This window comes from Anas acuta, chromosome 12 (genome assembly GCF_963932015.1).
Source record: "Anas acuta chromosome 12, bAnaAcu1.1, whole genome shotgun sequence".
Taxonomy (NCBI): Eukaryota; Metazoa; Chordata; class Aves; order Anseriformes; family Anatidae; genus Anas; species Anas acuta.
Genome location: NC_088990.1, coordinates 17,934,124 through 17,955,141, shown reverse-complemented (window position 1 = coordinate 17,955,141; position 21,018 = coordinate 17,934,124). Strand labels below are relative to the sequence as shown.

The 21,018-nt window shown below is 38.2% G+C and overlaps 1 long non-coding RNA gene across 2 annotated transcripts in view; it reads left to right on the top strand.

Moving 5' to 3' along the window:
* Positions 1 to 294: 294 nt before the first annotated feature.
* The window catches only part of LOC137862808 (uncharacterized), a 122,040-nt gene continuing 101,316 nt past the window's right edge, over positions 295 to 21,018 (top strand). The window contains exons 1-2 of one of the 2 annotated variants that reach the window (XR_011100537.1): positions 295 to 355; positions 13,487 to 13,590. This is a non-coding gene — a long non-coding RNA (uncharacterized lncRNA). Of the gene's footprint in view, positions 356 to 13,131; positions 13,227 to 13,486; positions 13,591 to 21,018 lie in introns of those variants that run through there. The other variant, XR_011100536.1, reaches the window with a different exon arrangement.

The following is a 21,018-nucleotide window of genomic DNA, read 5'->3' as shown; positions in this document are numbered from 1 at the left end:
AGTGTTGAGCATGTGCTGTGCTGTTTTTAGATGTCTGACCACAAAGTGAAAGGCACAGCCTTAAGCTAAGCACCAGGGCTTCTCATATAATGTGTGAGAAGTCCCATCTGAAAGAGCATGCAAAGTCCAGATTTCACTAGAAAACACAAAGGGAGTCAGTATGGAAGCACATCCAAGTACTATGGATTTTAAGTCTGGTTTCTGACAGGAGAAAAGGTTCATAGGTTATGTTGTCAGAATTTAGGTGACTCGTCTCTAAAATCATAAATCTTACTTTACGGTTATATCCATTTCAGAAACTGCAGAAACAAATGTGAAAAACCCATGCAGACACTTAAATCCCATCCTTGTCAAGGTAAGAGGGAAATTTCATAAAGACTTCATCATAAACCAAAACTTGTAATATGGTATTTAATTTTGACTGTGAATATTTGTATTATTGCAAAAAGCAAATTAATTCAGCTCGTTTATTGATAATGTTGCCCTATGTTACAAATATTTATTGGCCAAACTAGTTTTTATTTATAATTTTCCATATTCAGTGTAACTTCAGTGGTGAGGAATTTGCCCAGAAGTGGAAAAACACAAATCCACTCATAATCATTATCACCCTGACTCATTCCCACTCTATTAGAATTTTAAATTTCATTACTTTTTTTTTTTAATTTCACTTTCATAATTCATTTTTTCTATAACCAAAACTGAGATACACAGACCTATCCTGTTAACTTTGTTAGAATGAAATCTCTACATGAGATCTGTAGTAATGGTTATTGTTCTGTGGTTATAAGGATGGCTATGGATTCTTCTTTGTTCAGCATGGTGAAAGAATATGCTTTATAATGCATGAAATACCTGCAAAATGTTTTCCTGAACTGCCTGAAAAATGTGACTGCTTTATGATGTCATGATACCAGATACACAGATTGGAATGCATCTCAGAATTTTGATTATTTCAATATTTTGATTATCATTCTCTTAGTGGTGCTATTTTTATTCCTGCCATAGCCTAGCTAAATTACCAGTTTCCTATAGGAAACAAATGATATGTAAATGTTCGATATCACTTGTGCAGTATGGTTTCCCCAGTCCAGTATTTTGCCCTGAGTAGATTTTTGTCTTCAGCTGCCACAGTTTGAGGGCTTTATGTGCAGTGAGAATGAACTAGATGTGTCCTGATGAACCTGATATCAGTCTAGACATTCTGACTTTTGGAACAAGTCTGCAGCATTTATGTAAGGGATACATCTATTTCCTGAATATCCCTGATATATCCTCTTAAACATTACGTATAGCATCTCAGTTGACTCACTTTAAATGAAGCAACTAAATATTGATACAAGATTAGAAGTAAATTTGCAAGCATGCATAAAAAACAGCTGAAAAACAGAATGGCAAACAAAAAATAAGGGCCAAATCTCCCTTCAGCCCTTTGCTCAAGTGTGCAGTTTTGCTTTCTCTCAGTAGATGTCAGCAACATTACAAACTTGCCCAGTTTAAGAGTCTTTCTGTTTACAATTTTAATTAGTTTTCCTATTTCAGTTTTACAAAGGAATAGCTTATCCAAGCTGGTGGAATCTATTGGCCTCTGAAACTGGATTAGAGACTGCTATTCAGCATCTTAGAATAATATTATATTTCAATGATGCAGAACTCATACAGAACTTAGTAGAAAGGGCTTATTGCTACATTTTTAGAATTTTCTGAACATTTACCTCACATTTGCCCTGCAGGTGAATGTAAAGTAATATAAGATGTCTAATATTTTGCTTCTTTCTGTGAAGTAAATCAAAACCGTGGGAATGTTTTCATATAATTTGATTTACTCCTGTCTCCTACAATACATCTTCAACTCTGTTCAGTTAACTAACTCTCTGCCTGCTACAAGAAAGGAGCACAATCATATTGTGACTGCAATGACAAGTGTTCTGTTGGCTCTACTGGGAATTGTGTCAGTCCCAGAGGAGTTCCCAACCACAAAGGAAGGATGTGGAAGGAAGTTTCTTAACAGAATTGTGTGTGTGTGTGTGTGTCAGGGAGAAAAATGGTTGTTTATTTCTGTGTGTAAGGAGTAATCATTTTGCTTCGCATTATAATATAAGCATAAATATTTCAAAATCATCATGTGCATGAAATGAGGACCAGAGAGTAAACATTCCAGTGTTTATTTGGTTAAACATGAAGAAATTTCATTATCTTCTGATTCTCACAGAAGGGTCTTTTCCTTCATCTGATCTCCAGCAGGAATCTTCAATTTTTTTTTGTGGTAGATTAGGTACTTGTGAAATGTAGCAGATTTTCACTTGTGGAAGTTAAGATCATACACTCAGAAACAGAAAGCAGCAGTGAGCACCTCTTCACTTTTCACCATCTCGTTGGTGAGAGCACCAGAACGAGCAGCACTAAGGATCAGAGGCCTGGTCAGCCACAGGCAGCACCGGAGAGATTTTGTGTTGTATTCACTCGTCTGTAGGTAAATGGGTTGTGACTGTTCTGTCTCAGTTGCAGTGTGCCTACATCCAGTAACGAGCAAGAGCTGGGCAACTCCAGAGCCAAATTCTCTAATCTGAGATATAGCCACAACAAAAATTTTGGAGCATAATCAAGTGGAGTAATTATAACTTCTAGCTAGGAGAGACAAAGAGCTGTGCTCCCCAGCCTGTGCTGGCCTGTGGACAGCAGCGCTTAGCAAGTATCATGCTCCTGGCAACATCGCATTTGACTTTCCGTGTCTTTCTCAGAACACTTCCCTTTCCTGTGTCACAAGCAACATTGCATTGTGTTACCTTCAAGCCATAGGTTGGGAGCCACCGTGTCATAGTATTCCCTTTGCGTGTTTTTTCCCCCAAAATTCTCTGTCTTTTCCCATTATCTGTCCCTTTTGGTGTCCTCTCCTTCACAGTGTCTTCTCCTGTCTTTCTGTCCTTTGTTCCTATGCTTATCAAATGGTTTTTGATCCTTTCCTGCTTGCTGATTCACCCAATCAATATCAATCCTTTTCTCAGCTGCAGTTTCCTCATAACCCTACAGGAGTGGGTCCAGAGATGCTCTCTGACAAGCATGTGCTGCCAAAGGAATAATTACCAATTTTAGGGATTGGCCCAAAATCTAGGGGAGCCAGTGGAGCTTAGCTCCCCAACATGGCCCCATCGATGTCTGGGTCTCAGCCGGGGTAGGTGAAGAAGACAAGGCGTAGCAGTTTGCCAAACTGAGCGTGGGGTGTGTGGCTCCAGGGTGATGAGGCAGCAGCAGCATGGAGCGAATTTTGCTTAGAGGCGTCTGTTAGCATCCATTTGGGAACTAAACTAAATGGCCCCAGTGTAATCCTGTTGTGCTGCCTCCTCCATTGTTCTGTGCTCTTTTCTTACTTGCATAGCCAGCAGGAGAAAGCTGGTGGCTTTGGCGCTCTCTCTGATTCCTCCTTTGGCTCTTGCTGAATAGATCTGTTTCTGCCACAGTTTTTCAGCAGTCGAGCAAGTCTGTTTGTTAGTTGTTGACTTGCTCTGCAGGGTACGGAATAGGGAATGCTGAATCTGCTGTGCTTTGCAGAATTTTAGATTTGGAGGTGTAGTCTTTGCCACTTCACCTCAGACTGAAGCTGAAAGGAAATGGAAAGATCATTATCTCCTGTCTGCGTGAAAGTGTTGGGGAAAATGTCATCCAAGCTCTCTCTGGGGCTACATGCATTGCTACTAAAATTCTGAAATTATATCTGAGATATCAGAGGGTCACAGCTAAACATACTTGTGCATGAAAATTAGAGTAGCCTGTATGTAACAGGCGTTGAAATAAATGTGCAAACCAGTAATATGAGTTAGCTCAGAGTTTAAAAGAAGACTCAAGCAATTCAGCATCAGAGTGACAAGAAATATTCTGTCCTCAGGGCTGTGCATCGTGACAGAACCAGAAGTACTGGAACAGTGTGGTGCTGAACACACAACATTAGTTTTTGTTGTCTTCAATGTAAAAGCTGAGTGTTTCCAAGTTCATGCATAACACAGCACGAAAGAGGAGATGTTTAACTTAGTTTAGCATTGTGCTTGTGGCAACCTTTTCAAGTTATGATTACTGTGCTCATAGATTGGTTTAGTTGGAAAGAGAGGTGGTGGCAGGTCTGAGTTTTCCTTTAAATGTGATTTCACTGGAAGGGCTGGCATAAGGTTTTATTAGTACTAACAATTTATTAATACTAACAACTGAGAATAACTTCAAAGCAAGGTTTAGCTATTACAAAGTTGCATAACTAAATATGAAAATTAAGACCATGAGTCTTTCTGCATGTGCAGTATTTCCTGAATCAGATTTTCAGGCCTTATGTACATCAACAATAATGGACCAATCTAGCCAAAATTTGCTTCCACAGCTGCTGGCCTTAGGAAGTTCCCTGGGCCTCCTGTGTTCTGCAGCTGCGGAGGCTATTCCCTGCTCTGAACGAAAGAATCTTCCCTCTCCTGTGACTGCAAATGCTGAATGAGACATCCTGTAACACCCTGTGCAGAGGGGTAGAACTGACAACTGAAGGTCACCCTTGGCATTTTAGTCTTTGTAGATAATGACAGATGGTGCATAACCATGAGCAAGGGACAGCTTATCTCCTAAAATAGGAGGGGAGATTTCTGGGGAGTTATTATAAAAATTGATTGCCCAAAGGTCTTGGTGCTGGTTCTGCTCCAGTAAGGAGGAGAGATATTAAACAGAGGTTTAAAGAAAAAAAACAATCCGGCATATTAGAGTATTGCAACATCTTACACAATTGCAAAGAGCACATTTATCTACATACACCAAGAGTAAGCCCAGGAGAACTGCTGAATAAAATGTTTCTTATAGAACCACACAAAACATTCCTGGTTTCAGATTTTGCTCTAAATTTAGTTGTAAAACTGTTGTAAGGTTCACTGAAATTCCTTAATTTGCACCTTTGAAGCGACTTGAAGCACTTATGGCTTTGCAAACGAAACCTGAGGGTTTCAAGTGAGTTTCAATTGGAGCTTTTAATATTGTTGTTCAAACCTGAAACTCAAAGTTAAATTCAAGGGGTGCAAAAACACGTATGTGGAAAAATCAAAGGAAAGAGTAACGAGAACCTGTGCAAACCAAACGTGCTAAATCTCCTACAGCTCACGCTCTGTGCATTTATAGAGATCATCTTTGTCTCCTCCTTCTTGCTATGTGACTGGGGAACCTAGAGAGGGGTCTGATGGTGGTAGCTGTCAGAAACACTACTGCAAAATAGCTGTGATGTCTTTTCATGGTCAACTATTGTCCTTATGGGGACAGCAATTTGTCCAAATTTAAATTTGTTTTCAGATTCTATACATCCATCAGTAAGGCAAGAGCAATTTAATCTCTGTTGATAAAGTGTAACTGGAGCTGAAGAAATAAGGTTTGAAGCTTATTTGGAGAAGGGAGAAGTTTTGGTATTGGAGCTGCAACAAATGGGTAATTGCAAAGACAGCTAGGTGGTGTGGTGGGAAACTAGATGAATTATGAGGTTTTATCTAATTTCCATCCCTGCAGTACTTTTGGTTGGAAAACAGAAACTAAGTGTGCCTTGTTATTGCATGAAATAAATAAAACAAAACCAGAGTGCTGTGGTGGCTTCTTGATCTGTATAGCATGCAAAGCTAAAACTACCACATGTAAAAACGATCACAAGAAGTGTGAGTGCAAGCTGAAGGGTTGGTGATACTCGCTCTTTGCAATGCATACAGCTCGCAGTTCTCAGCACAGCTGCCCTCTTGGGAACCGATAGGAAGTCCTGGCTCTGTTTGAGTCAATGGGAATTTTGCTGTGGACTTCAGGGAAGCTGGAACTTCACAGCATAACCCACATGCAATGTACTGTCCTGAGTATGAAACCTTGCAACGTCTCATAGGTGGGCATATATGCATCTGTAGTGCTGTGGGTCTTCTCTTCAGCAAGAATGGGGAATTCAAGGCTAGCCCTACAGCTAGCTAGGCTCCTGGTAATGACATCCTATCTCACCCATGAAAATGAAATGCGTACATGGAGAACTAACATGACTTTAAGTGGTCTCACGTTGCTCGTTCTGCTTGTTTGTATATGCTGTTCCCTCCCTTTGCATGTGCTGCTGTCTTAAACTGCTTCAGTGCACTCAGGCTTTGGCAGTCCTTAGAGGAAGGGGTCCTGGTCTTGTTTGGCCTGCAGGCGCTACGGCCCACATCCTCACTCACGTTCAGCAGGGGGGCCTAAAGTGGTAGTTGTGATGGTTAATATTCAGTACTGTTACTAAGACAATTTTAAGTGCTTTCTAGCTAACTGAACTGACACCTCAGATTGTAACATTAGCGACAGAGAAATGCCATGTTAAGCAAGCGAATTTCTGGGCCTTGTTTATGCATACCCTTAGAGACATGTCACCCTCCCTGAGGAAGCTACAAGAATGGTATTTTCTTGAGAATATCTTTTTGTCAGTTTTGAATATGCAGTCCTATAAGGCTGCCAATACCATTACAAAAGTTTTTATCCTTTTCATTCCATCTGTTAAGTTCTTTCTGCTAAGCCAGTCAAAACTTTATTTTCACTGTATGTGAAAGATCTAGAAGTTTTCACTGGTGTATGTTTGAGAGCAGGGCAAATTGAATTCACTGACGACTTAGAAGCTGTGCGTGCACAATTGAAATGGCTGCTGTTCCCTTGGCTCTTGGCTCTGCCAGGCTTAGGTGCCGGGACAATATCTGGAGTCTTCTGGAGAACTTCTAAATGAAAAAGCAACATACTATATCGTTTTCATATAAGCAAGTCAGTTGACATGAATGTGCAGTCCAATTGGTAAGACACTGGCTATAAAATGGTGTGAGAAGGTCTGAGGTACGTATTTCTTGTATAGCACATTGATAGTCATCCCAAAGCAGGTCCTTATGTCCTTCTAAATGCCAAAGCTCCAAGTGGGAGGTTAATACTGAAACAGCACCATTAGTAGCTTCCAGTAATCTGTTGTTATGGCAGGAAGGGCATTACCAAAGATAAAATAACAATTATTTTAATAAGAGTTTGAAAATCCCTTCAGCAGATCATGGTACGCACAAGGTGATGTGCCTGGGTGAATTGACCTTTAAGGCGCAGTTCAGGAAATATCCTGGTGTTATTTCTAATATTTTGAACCTTGGCCTTTCTCTATTGAAGATCTTCAAAGCTCCAGGAAGTTTAACTTCTTTAGAGGAAATAGCTAGGATCTTAGAGGTAGAGACAGATTGCTACACCAGTTAATAGATCTCCAAATTAAGATGCCACATTAAGAACTTTTCCTTTCAGGAAAAACAAAATAAAACAAAATGTGAGGTTTATTTCTGTGGTGGTTCGTCTGGAGAAGCCCTCTAATTATTGTATTGTGTTCATAAGCACAACACAAAATCAGCAGGGTGTAGCTTGTGGTGTAGATTTAGAACATTAATTTATGACAGAAAAATAAGCAGGAGGAGAACTGCTTGCCAAGGGTGTATGAGAATCAGTAGGATTTGCTTTGTCAGTGTTGTAACCAGCCTGTGAGTGCTCCTTCTGGAGTCTGCAAAGTGGGCACATACAGCTGCCCACACAGTAAGGGTTTAATGCCAGCTGTGGTTGTGGTCTTCTTTCTTTCTTTTCTTTTTCTTTTTTTCTTTTATAACTGGAAAGTATAGATAAATAAGGGAAATCATATTTAAGCTTGTTTTAGTTGGGCATGTGATACTCACACAAAATTGCCAGCTTATTTTCCCAGCCGTGCTTTCTGCAAGAGCCCAAATAGCTTCAGTTGCCTCATAAATCCACAATGATTACAGTGTATTTATTTATTATTATCTACGCAGACACAAAATGACCTCAGCAAAGGAGAAGCCAAAACAGTTCCTTGATTTTGGGAGAAAAATGATACAGCCCCCATCTCTCTTCCACCCACAAGCTCCTTCTGGGGGCTGTGACTTTGTCTTATGCTTCAGCAGGAAACATATTTTTGGCTGAGTTAGATCCAACACACCCTGGAGAGTTCTTACAGGTATACTGTCAAAATAAAGTTTGTGTTGGACACAAGACGCTTCACTTGCGTATGTCTAAGTGCTAAGGTGTCCTGTAAAACTGATCAACTTCTTTCTCAATATATGCCTAGTTATTCACGTTTTGTTATCACACAATTAATGTTACAGTTTAGGGGATGAAATGCTTTCTGTGCTGTGTGAGAGGGGTGAGGGACCAAGCTCACTTCGGTAGAGAGCTGAGTGAAGTACTGGGAAGCAGAATGGGACGGGATTGTACAGTCTGCTGGAATTTTGTGTGGGTGGATGGTTAGAGTAAGGAAATGCGTTCCACTAATTTCTAAGGGATATTTCCTATGAATTGATGAAAGAGCCTGGGTTCTCTTCAGCAACATGAATGATACAATTGGAGATCATGAAGTGAATTAATTGTATTTGGTGTTCCACTCAAATATTTTGTACAGAAAGAACCACAATGTCAGAGCAAATATCCATTTAATGCAGCAGAGGCTTTTTCTTGCAAGGCCTCAAATTTTGGAAGCTGGCAATTCAAGACTATCTTGTGCTGAATTACTGTGTTTAAGAGATAGGCATTTTATCTTTCATGAACTGATCAAATCCCTTTCATTAGACATTTTTACTTTTGACTTCCTCATATCCTGTAGCAACATTTTTTTTACATGATTTTACCTGCTATTCATACTTTATTCTTTTATTGTGAAAAAATAATGACTAGTCATGCCCTGTTCAGCCATATTTCCAAATTAAAATATCATTTAATTTCACATTATGTAGAAGCTTTCTCATATCTCTGTCAGCTCTTTCTAGTAAAGATCACAACTAAATGCTCTAGAATTAGCAAGTGCGGAGGAATCTCTGTGGCATAAACTCAGTCCTCCAATCCAGTGGCAGAAAAGCTGAGATTAGATAGATTAGAAACTGTTCTGTGCTCTCCCAATATTTACTGAGCTTCTTGAGGGGAAAAAAAGAAATAGGCTCACAGAAAGTGTCTGAATCTATGTGCCACTCTGTACTTCCTCTGTAGGGGATACAATGTGCTCACAAGACTTGAGAACAAATGTTAAAGACAACATATAATTAAAGATGGAGGGAAAAAAGGTGACACCACGTGAGATGGGTTTGCCAAAGTTAGATTGTAGCCTATTAAGCAGGTATTTTTTGTTATAATAACAGCTCATCTAGAAAAGGTAAATTAATTGTAGATGTTCTGCAGCAAAGCATTTGCTAGAGAGCAGCAGCGGTTCCTAGTTGGGCTGGAGGAGGAGGGGATTTGTACAGGCACTGTGAGTAACGTGGGGCTCTGACGGAGAGGTGGGAGTGGGTTCTGCTGAGGGAAGTTGGGCAGGAAGGAGGGTTACAAATGAAGCTCCTTGATGATCAGTCTGGGGACTGGAGGTGTTTTATGCTGTTATTAATGACTTTGGCATAAAAAGCCAGTGAATGTTGAGGAAATTTGATGAGGATATACAGTTGGGACCCATTGCTGATGCAGAAAGGGCAAGAATATCTTACATAAGAGATAAATGACCTCTAGGATGGGAGTAATAGGAACAGGCTGAAAGTTAATGGAATGAAGTGCAGGGTCAGGCACTTTGTGATCACTGACAATTTCTCATTTAAACTGGGAGCTTGTTGTTTGAAAACAACAGAGAAAGGGACAAACCTGAGTATACTGGGTGATCACAGCACAACTGGTAGCCAGCAATATGATCCAGGAACAAAAGGGAAGTAAGGATTTGAAATTATTTCAACTGGAAATACTTGGTCAAAGACACACTTGTGCCTGATAAGGCACAATAAAGCTGTATCTGAATACCACATTCAACTCCAATTGTCCTTGTTGGAAAAAAAGGAACTCAAGCTGCAACAAATCCACAGAAGAGTTATCAGGATCATGGGAATGATAAGATTATCTGCAAGAAACTAAATCAGCAATGGTTTATTTAGCCTAGCAAAATGAAATTTGAGATGATGTGATTTATAAATACATCCATGGGAGAAAACGTCAGAAAAGCAGTGCTGCTCAAAAGACAGCAATTAAACACAAACAAATGGGTGCAGACTGGTCATGAGGAAATTTGATCTGCAGTTTAGATTTCTAACTAGCTGAAGAACTTGGTCCTGGAATAAGCATAGTGGGATGGACTAAGGAGGACTAACTAGTTCTATCACAGAGCTGGATCAGCTTATTAGAAGAATAGTACAGTGTGCTTTTCTGTGGACAAAGCTGATGGTAAAGTCCTATGGAGAAGCTTTATATTTTCTTGCATGATCCTAAGATACTCTGCTTTGGTTCTGATTTATGTAGCAGCGTTTAAAATAGCACGTAGGAACTGCATGAGATTTTGGGTTTGATTCGGTGGTTAAACTTGAGAATCAGTAATACAGTAAGATATTTTCAGTGCAGTAGATCAATTCTTGATGCTGTAGGGAAAAGAACATTTTCTAGAAGGCCACAAAGTTTAACAAATCCTTATGGTTTTGAAAGTGAAGGCATTAAAGCTGCATTAAGGGTCATCTATCATTACCCCTCTGAAAGACTAGCTAAAAGAAGTGTACAGAGGAGAAAGTGGTGTCAACTTTTATTCCAGATTTTCACATGCTCTGGCACCATTTATTTTTATAACATTCATTTTTAACTGGTTAACAGTACAAATAATGTGTTTATTCCACTTAATGCATTTTAGATGGAGCAGGCATTTATACTTCTCAGCAAAGAAAATATTTCATGTTCTCAGTTTAATTTGTATTTAGAACTTTCTCAAAAATACCTTTGCTACAGTCCTTCCTGACATGCGTCTCTCTCTGAGCAGCCAGGAAAGGAAGGCATCTTGAAATCAGAATAATCTTGTTGTCGTTTTAAAAGGACTCTTAACTTAAATGCAGCCAAAATCTGGTTGATGAAATTGTCAACATATTCGCGGTCTAATCGGAATGACACAGCATTCAAAGAAGAGTCTCATAATACTGCCCGTTCATAAGAATAGAATGCGGCAGGGTATGAAAATAAATATGCTGTGTGGAAATTTATATAGATGTCCATCAGCATTTTATATTTGCTGGTTAAGATGAGTTGTACCTTTGAAATCCTCTAAAAGCTGCTGTAATACTTATATTTCAGATGAAAAACAATTGCCCTGCTGGCAGGATTAAGCCCATGATGGCTTTTATCCTTATCTTTTTCTCCTTTTGATGTGTGTGTTACCATAGCTTCCTATATGTAGGATTTTTAAAGCTCAGCAGTGCCAAAGCTCCTCTTCTTCTTTTAGCCAGATGTTTTATTTTAGAAACATCTTGTTCAATGAAAGCAAAGTAGATTCAAACTTTTGAAAAGTGGCTTACCATAAAATAAATATCTCGGAATAGTTACAATTGAAATTTAGATTTTCCTGATTGAAACAAAAAATGACACCAAAGGGGCTTTTAAATGGTGTTTCACGTGCTAATTGGCTAAAATTCTTTTTTCTTCATATGCTAACGTTTGTACAGCTGTGTTTGTAATATATCCTGAAAAACTTAAGATGGTATATTTCTATGCTCCTTGTGGCTTGGGGAGAACTTCTCTTGAAAGAAGGGCTTTTGTTCAGGGAACTTGCTATGCTAATTACTCACAGGAAGGATGGTGATGTTTTTCTCAATGTTATGTCTCCTAAAGACTTGTAGAACCCACAGTCTCAAACTTTGCTTGCTGGTTTGACATGGTAATTGTTTTGCGTGTGAAGCTTTTGCTTTGTACGACTTAGGCAGTTGGGACAACTTCTGAATTGTGAAAACCTCGTTGTATTTATACCAGTGCACATTACTTGATCAGATCAGATGATCAGATCTTCCAAATTATACACAGAAATATTGCTTTTTTTTTTTTTTTTTTTTTTTTTTTTTTTTTTACGCCCTCCTTATCTATATACAATGCAGGTTAATGCATTCTGACATTTCTACATACCTCTCGTCTAGCATCCCACTTCGTCTGCATGATTCACAAATAGTCTGACCTGTTTCAAGTGAATTGAAGCTTTTGGTATATGTGTCAGGTGACATTTCCTTACTGAATAGTTTAAAAAGTGTCTGTTTTCATAAGATCATCTAAATAACAAGAAAAATGTCTTACTGAATCGGATGAACTCTGTGCAGTTGCAGTAAGAGACACTCTAGATAGAGTTCTATGAGCCTAGCCACTTGGTGATCCATTCTCAGATTTCCCAGCACCTGCAGTTGTAGTAGGAGTATTAGAGTGTACAGCCCACCAATATTCATTGTATATCCATTTATGGACCTGTTGCCCATGACCTAGCCTGAGCTCTTTCTGAGCCTGTTGATACACTCCTTGCCACCTCCTGTAGCAGTGAGGTCTGGAAGCATGCTGCCCACTGTGTAAAGTACTTCATCAGGTTTGTGTTACTTGTTCAATCAGTGCTTCCTAATAGCCTGAAAATTGAAGGATTTCTGTGAGTAAAATCACTTTGCTAGGCCCAGAAGATATTTACTATCCCAAAAGATATCGCACACTACTGTGGCAGTGTGGCTGGGGCCATGGACAAAGCAAACTTACTGTTGGCTCTGAAGGAGGAAGAAAACTAGTTCTGATTTTTTGCTTTTGCTTAAAAAACACGAAAGGAAACAAAACAAAACAAAACAAACAAACAAACAAAAAAAGCAGTTTTGCATGTACATAGGAATTAAGAGAGGCAGAATAGGAAAGACTGTCAGAAGTTCTGACTGCCATTTCTTCTCATCATTTAAAATAGTTCAGTGCTTGGTCTACAGCTGTGCCTTGCACTGGTGAAGACATCTGGGCAGCTTCACTGCCCTGTCTCCTTTAAATTTCAGGTATCATCTTCTCTTCTAATCTGTGCTTCATCCATTCCTTCTCCCATGACATATTTGGTTTTAATCCTCCTGTAAACTTTAGTGCATTTCTTTAACTGAGCCTGGACAGCAGGAAAGAAATCAGCATATTTTGCCTCTTCTTGTATGGAGAAGGAATAGAAGGAAATAAAGCAGGAAAAACAAGGAAAATAAATAACAAATCAGGAACAAATATATAGTTTATCTTTCCTCCCCAGTTTCCTATTCCTTGGAGTGTAGGAATAACTCATTTCCACCACTAATAAATGCTGCTAGTACTTTAAAGACAGGATCACATGTCCCATGGTTCACCAGGGCATTTCCCAGGAGTGAAAGAAGGAGTTAAGGGGCTTGGAGAAGGTTGTGTCCCTAGGGGAATGTTTTGCAGAGGTAGGGCTGTTTCCAGTCTTGTGTCTTTGTTCTGCAGTAAGTATAAGATAGTATCCCCCGCTGAAGTTGATAAAACTAAGGTGAACTGAGTTAATCCTTCAAAAATCTCCGCTACCTTTCCACCTCTCTTACTCTGTAGTAACTGTATGTTTCGCTCCAACTTACTGTTAGTTTTTATTGCACTCTGATCATATAATGTGATGCAGGAGTGACAATTCCTAATAGCAGGAGACTGACTTCTGAATCTCTCTTTCTGCTAGGTACTGTAAGACAGGACTGCTCGTGTATCTACTGGTTGAAAACCTTGTTACCCTGCTGGTAGGGGAGTGCATAAGAATACAATTCTGCAGTGGTTTATCTGGAGGTAAGATTAGTTCTGTGCATCAGTTAAAATGAGCTGCTTTCTGATTTACTCCTGTGGGCTGTGTGATCTGATACAATCTGCTTAAGTCAGGTTATTAATGATCATATACTTACATGGTTTTGTTTCTGTTACTGCCAGAACATTATTTCAGTGACTCTGTGTGGCAGTGGGTTTCACAGGTTGTAAGAAGGAATGATTCTTCTTCTTAATTATAAACTTAACTAAATGAAACTAGTCTCTAAATGTGTGTATATAACTCTTGACCTTGCATTCTAGAAAGTGGAGCAGGTCCTCTCTTTTTTTTTCCTTCAAAAGATCTTCACTTGATTAAAAAGTTTTCATTGCCTAAGTTCTGCTAGTCACATCACATACAGCAAAAATAAACATACCATCTGATGAATGGAGGACAAGTTACAGGGCTATGGTGGGGGGTGGCTGTCACCTACATCTGCACAGGAAAATAAAGATTTACTCTTGCTTTGTTTCTGTGTGCAGTATGTTTACTGCAGCCAAGCTGAACTTGTGCATTTAAACACACAAGTCATATATATGCTTAATTTTAAATACAAGTATAACCCCATCATTTACATTGAATGCTTTTGTAAGACTTTGCTGAGTCAAAGCTTTTTTTAATCCTGCAACAATTCAAACAATGACCCAGGCATAGCATCTTTGCTATGCCTAGCATAGACCTCTTAAAACAATATGTAGACCTAGCTAGCATTGACCTCTTAAAACAATACGTGCTGCACTTGAGAATATTTATAACTTAATAGATTTGAAAATGAATTAAATTAAAAATGAAATGCCTTCTATTGACAGATGTCCAGATACATTTCAAATTTGGGTAAACATTGTTATTGTCCCTTTACGCCTGAGGAAACTGAAAAATATAGAAGTTAATTGCTTGCAAAAATGTTAGATCCAGTGAAACTTACAAATGTCTTTTTAGTTCATCTTCTTAATCCAGCCCAGTGCCTTAGCCACAGGCCCAGACTGCTTCAAAATTCCTGCTAAATATGCTTTCATATATTGTCATAATTCTCACTCCTCTATCAAATTAGATATAATAATTGGAGGCCCAGTCATATATTTCTTGAAGACTACAAAGGTGTTGTTCTTGAGTTTACTGGGTGTAACCTTAAATGCCCAGAAGTTATCTATTATTTATTGTGTTTTCCTCAGGTGTGGTCTATTTCCCCAGAATTTTATATGGACCTATAAAAGAGAAATAATTCTAACTTACATTTTGACAAGAAGAAAGTTAACCTGGAAGGGGGAAGAGGTTAATTTATTCAGCACTGCCTGAATAAATCAACAAACTTGCTGCTTCTGTTGATTCTTTGTGTGATTATCTGAAAACATCACTATTTTTTATTCATAGCTAAAAACATCCATGTTTCGGGGGGTAGGGGGACATGGTTTTATTGGGAAAAAATGTTATTTTTTGCTAATTTAACAAAAAAAGGGCTATTAACGGAAACAGAAATATTCAAACATTTGTTGAACCTACATGTATTTGAATCATTTAGTTGAAAGAACTTGAAGGCCAAGCTTGTATTCCACTTGAGACACAGTCATGACAGAAAAATGATTGCACTTCATTTAGGCATTTAGTCAAGTTACCCAAAGGCATAATATTTGCAAGCCCTACTTAAATACCTGATGAAATTAATTTAATTGTGAGGAAGCTGTTTCATATTGTTACGGCATCATATGTCTTCACATTTGACAAGTACCAGCATTTAATCTTTTAATTGAAAATTACTTTGGGGGTCCTGCCAGAAACTGCAAACCGAAATCACTAAACCCTATTACTGTGTCAAGTAATACAATAGGTACAAAGTCAGATGTCCTTGGCAGGCATGCTCTGGGGCCGTGTGGGTGGGAAATTCTCTGTTCTTCCAGAATGAACTTCATTCTGCTGTGAAGGCTGAGTATACTGTTTAAGGAGTATTTCTTTATTTCTGTATAAAACATGCTTTTAATAAGATAAATTAATTTTTCCCTCTTAGAGAAGTGCTTTTAGTTGGCATTGTGCAGCCCCAGCAGCCAATAAGAGAGGATGAGGAGTGCAGATCCAGGCTATGCTGCAAGTACTGTGGAAGGGTTCTGGTTAGTTCTGGGAGCAATTCCTAGTTAAAAGTTGCTCAGTGTTAGTATTTTATGTTTTCAGAGGTATTTTCTAAACATCGACTTAAATTGATGAAGATCCCTGACAGTTCCAATGTTTTTTGTCCAGAGCTGTGTGCCCAGAAACTGGGTCAAAAAAGATGTGTTTTCAGCCCCTTGAGTGTTTTGCCTGTTCTGAACAACAGTGCTGTTGAAAAGTGGAAATGAAAAGTACACAAAGCAGGAAGTTCTACCTCGCTAACGTAATTCATGGAGAGGTACCAGGATTGCCCACTACCAGTTAAAGGTTTTTCAGCAGTGGAAATTGGATTTCACTACCTCGAGGTATAGGACAGACCTTGGGCCATATCCAAGAAGGGAATGGGAAATTAAGGTTGAGCTGGGGAGCAGAGACCTGATGAGACAGGTTTGCTGTGCTCTGGTGCTTTGGAGGTGGTAACTGCTGTTGCTTCTTTGCAGCTTCTTCCTGCCTTTGGAGGAAGAAGAAGGAACAAGGCAAGATTCTTAAGGGTTTGCGGTAACAAAGCATGTCTTGGTGTTATAGCTGTTTTGTCTCCATTGCATTTGTTGAAATGAGTGGGTGGGTTCAAAATTTAATGACAGAAAGAAGGATAGAGCATGTGATTGTGCAAACTGCCCCCCCTTAGGAAACCAGCCTAAATGAAGAAAAGTTAGTTTTATCTCAATGTGTTTAAAAGTTAGATTGTATTGTTTAAAGACCTTATTATGAGCTCTCTTTCAAATAGAGGTCAGTTTTACGAGACAGCATACATAAGTGTTGTAAAAGCTTTTGTGTAAAAATGTGAGCCATGACTTGGTCAAAGTAGAATGCACACCAACTGATCTTAGGCAAATTTCCTTGAAAAAGCGTGCAGTGGAATGAGCCCTTTCCAGAAGGGAGACTCAAGTGCAGTGGGGAATTGTAGTTATGTTTGTTCTGTGGACTGGTAGGGGGGAGCATGCTGAGGCTTCACATGATTTGCAGTCCAAATGTCTCTTTACCAAGGTTAAATTTCATTAAGTCCACCAGTCACTGGACGGATATATATATATGTATAAAGGTTAGAGTTTTGTTATCTGGATACGTTCAAATCCGGTGTGTTTTTTATTTAACTGGAAATAAAAAGCATTCAAAAAGATATCAGGTAAGGAAGAATTCAGTGTGTCAATAAACCAAATGTATAAATATCCTGTGAATGGGAAGTAGCAGGGGATATTGTATAGAAGTAGGGGGTTAAGCTCTGATTATAGGAATAGGAAGGAATACACGAAACTTGGCTGGGTGTATGCTGTGTAAAAATACCTGTGCCAAACTAAAGGAACATAGAGCCTCTGGAATTAGATCTGGAAATAAACTGTAGTTAGTTACCGTTATTTGCATGGGCTTGCTTTGTGCATGTCTTACGAAGATAAATTTTCTGAAAGGATCCGGTTATATAAACATTTTGTTGTTCAAGTAACTTTCATTAACACTGGGTCCTCAGGCCAATCACTCATGTGAGGTGGCAGATCTAGGCCACGAGCTAATGACGGTTGGTATCTCTTCTAATGTGGGTGTTTTAGTCTGGTGGCCAAAAGGAAAATGGAGCACTTCCTACCACCTCAGCTTTATTAACAATTTTGGTTTTGTGAAAGGTCAGCACATGAACGTGTCTTGTAACATTACACATTGCCTTTACTCAAAAATTCACATGCACAGGGAAACTGCCAAAACAGTTTATTTTGGAAAATTAGTAAATCCAAATGATGGATACCATGTGTCAAAATAATCCTTAGTGCACGTGCTTGCATTTTCACGTGGACATTTTTGAAAATTACACTGTGGAAACTAAATAAAGAACCAGTTTTCCAGGGAGCAGACTTAAGTTATTTTTCTGTACAGCCTGGAAGATGTGGACTCTTTTACTGAACAGAGCAACAAAAGTACATCCATCTTTAACATACTGCTGTTGTTCTCCAAAGGTGCTGAGCAGGATCATGGGGGCCAGTTACTGGAATTAGGGAAAGGAGGATTAAGGCTGGAATTTCAGAACTAAAGATGTGTAAATAGCTAAACAGTCTTTAAGATTCATTTCACATCCCTTGAGCACTTTAAAAACATGGTGCTTAGTTGAAGCAGGTTCAATTATAGAGCCAATTGAGGGAGACAGGTATCTCCAGGAAGCGTTTATTTGATGTTCATCCTGTATATTCTAAAAGGGAAGAGGTGATGGAGGATGTTGTAGCAAAAGTTCTTAGTGTCTAAATACCGACAAATATAGCACTGTTTAAACAAGCGAATAGTCTTTCTTGTATCTGCCTGCTTTAAAACCTTAAATAAGTCTCATGTGAAGCAGTTAATGATTTGAGATTATGCTGCTATGTTTGATTATGTTTCATTGACACCTTCAGGATAGGCTTTTTTTTTTTTTTTTTTAATAATGCAGATCCAAATATGTGTGTAAGCTTTTTGTCAAACCTGTCCAGGGTAATACATAGCAAATCTTTAGCTGGAAGAACAATATAGAGTTTCAGAGTTCCAGGACATTGAAGTAATCAGCAAAGTTATTACCTGCAAGTAGAAGTATATGGACTTGTTTTGGTTACTTTCTTAGGTGTTTTCAGTATAGCTATTGGACATAGGTTAACAAGAATTTCAAAGTAGTAACAGTTGCCTTCACCTGCACCATGCTCTGCATGTGGGAATGTATGTGGAAGACAGGTTGAGGTCTCTTTGGTACCAAGACCCCAACTTTTCCTTATTTTTGTTCTGGTTAATGTTTGCAGAGTGAGCTGGGAACGGGGAATGCACCTTTGAAAGCATCATGTTATTACCATGCTGGCAACCAAAATCTCTTTTGTGGAGACCTAAATTTGCTCAAGCATTTAAAAAGCTTGGTAGAGTTGGGTTTTCAGTCCTCTTTTTACAGTAGAAACAGTCTTACTACGGTCAGTCTACATTGTCACCATGAGAACAGTGCGTTGCCTGCCATTCTCCTTCTTACATATACCTTAAAAAGATGTTAGGACTGTAAAAACAAACAACAACAACAATAACACACTGTTTTGTAATTTAGCTTTAAACTAAATGAATATTTCAATGGTGACAGTTCTGGAAATGCTTTAACTTTTAAATGCTGACACCAAATAATAAGTAAAGCCTTGTGATTAATGTTTCCAGAAGGGACTATTAACGTTATCCTACATCTGTTCGTGATATAATCTCTAAATGAAAAACATTCACTTAAAAAAAAATAAAATAAAATAAAAAAGAAGAAAACAAATCTCCAAAGAAGTATATTTTTATGCAACATTTCAATGCAGACTTAACTGTAATGTGTGGACATCCATGGTAAGACTTAACCAATTAATTTTTCATCTGATCATTATTCAGTTAAACCTCTGTGGTACTCATGAGGTTGCTTAAATGTCATTGACAACATGTTGTTACATTTGATGAAAAATATGATCATTTTAAATTACACTATATGAAAGTGCTTTTTATTACTTAGGGTAAAACTAGCCATCGTATTTGATGAAAATACTTAATGGTAGATCAGGCATAAAGCTCTGTGAAGCATTGTTTCTTAGTTAGCTCTTGCTGATTTAAATATCTAAAATTGTATGGGAGGTTTTCTTTCAAGGTTATGAAGAATTTGCAGGAGTCCCAGCATGTTCTAGAAAACATTTAGGAGGAATGAATCAGAGTTTGTAGAACATATGGTAGCAACTCATTCAGAAAATAATTATTCTGAGAATAATTACCTGTACTGGTTAGGAATAATTTGCCCATTTAAGGTAAAACGCTGTAGAAACTGACATGCCAACAATTAGTTTCAGTTTGTATGTCTTGATCTCAAATTTGCTTTACTTGGTGAATAAAAGTTTGTGGAATTCATGTGCTCAGTAAAGCTGTATGCTGAAAAATCATCCTTTTTAATTTAAGGTGGCATTTTTGTTAGTGTTAAACTATAGATTTGCTCCATGCCAAATATTTTTTAAAATGTGTAAATTGGCATTTCTGGTGGCTTTTTAGATTCCTGTTGAACAGTCGTTTTGGCCTCTTTTGAGTGCTATTTGCCATGAACAACTGATTCGTAGTTGTCTTGCTTTAGCCGGGGTAAGATATTGGTGATTGTGTAACCGTTACAGGCCAGTATCGCGTACTGGCCACCTTTTGATGTTTTTTTTTTTTTTTTTTTTTTTTTTTTTTTTTTTTTGATGTAGCCTTTGATTGGTGCTGTTTCCTGCCAGCATACTTCAGTTTCAACAAACATCTCTGTTGTGGTTTGGATACTAGAATGGGAATGAAAAAGTGAGGTGCAAGTTGTGAGGCATGGAATTCAGGGCACACATTGCTAGGTGTCTGTGCAGCTTTAGTGTCCACATGCAGTAGAACTAAAAGACTGTTGCTGGAGGTGTCAAGTATCATCCATGAAAAAAAAAAAAATATATATATATATATATATTTTAAATGAATGATAAAACAGGAGCAAGAGGTTGTTTAGCAATCTCAAAATCCCTACTCAGGTGTTTAAAGTTGATATCTTTATGCTTTGCTTGTGGTGGCCATGAATAGGCTAATCTATATGCTTGTTAGAAACTAAGCAAGTCCCCTTTAAAATAAGAATTTGTTGAGTTGAAGGTTGTTTGTGGTGTTTTGCAACACCATTGTTCTAGCCTCTGTGGATGGATCAGGATTTGTTCCAAGTCATTTACAAAGTCCAGACAATTCTGGACATAAGACTGTCTATCATATTTAGTTGCATTAAATTATTTTTCATGGCATTGACAATATTGTAATGAAGAAATCTAAACATTGAAACAGCAAATGATTTGTTTAACAAACTGCTTATGCAGTCTTGTATTTCTCTGTATTTATCCACATACTTGCATATACTGTATGTATACAGTTCAATATGAACACATCAGGTTGTCTTTCCCTGAAAGAATATGTAATACACTTAATTAATGTTAATAAGAAAAGAAAGTTTAAACACCAATTAAAATAAAATGTACTAATTCTTTTTTATATAGTTTCTATCCTAATATTGAACTAGAACAAAACGAAGACATTGCTGTTTGGGGAAATATGATTCTTCATATAGAGGCATAGAACTGTGTTGAAGAAAAGCTTCAGGCTATTTTGCTGTGGTTACAGAATAACCTCTCAGACTCATTTCAGCTTCACTCACCTGTCCTTTTTAGAAAAAAAAAATGATGATCTTAAGGGAGTTATTTTTTTCTTTCCTTTCTTAACAGTTTTCTGAAACAAAAGAAATGAGCCAAGGGAAGAAAGATTTTTAGCAAAATGTA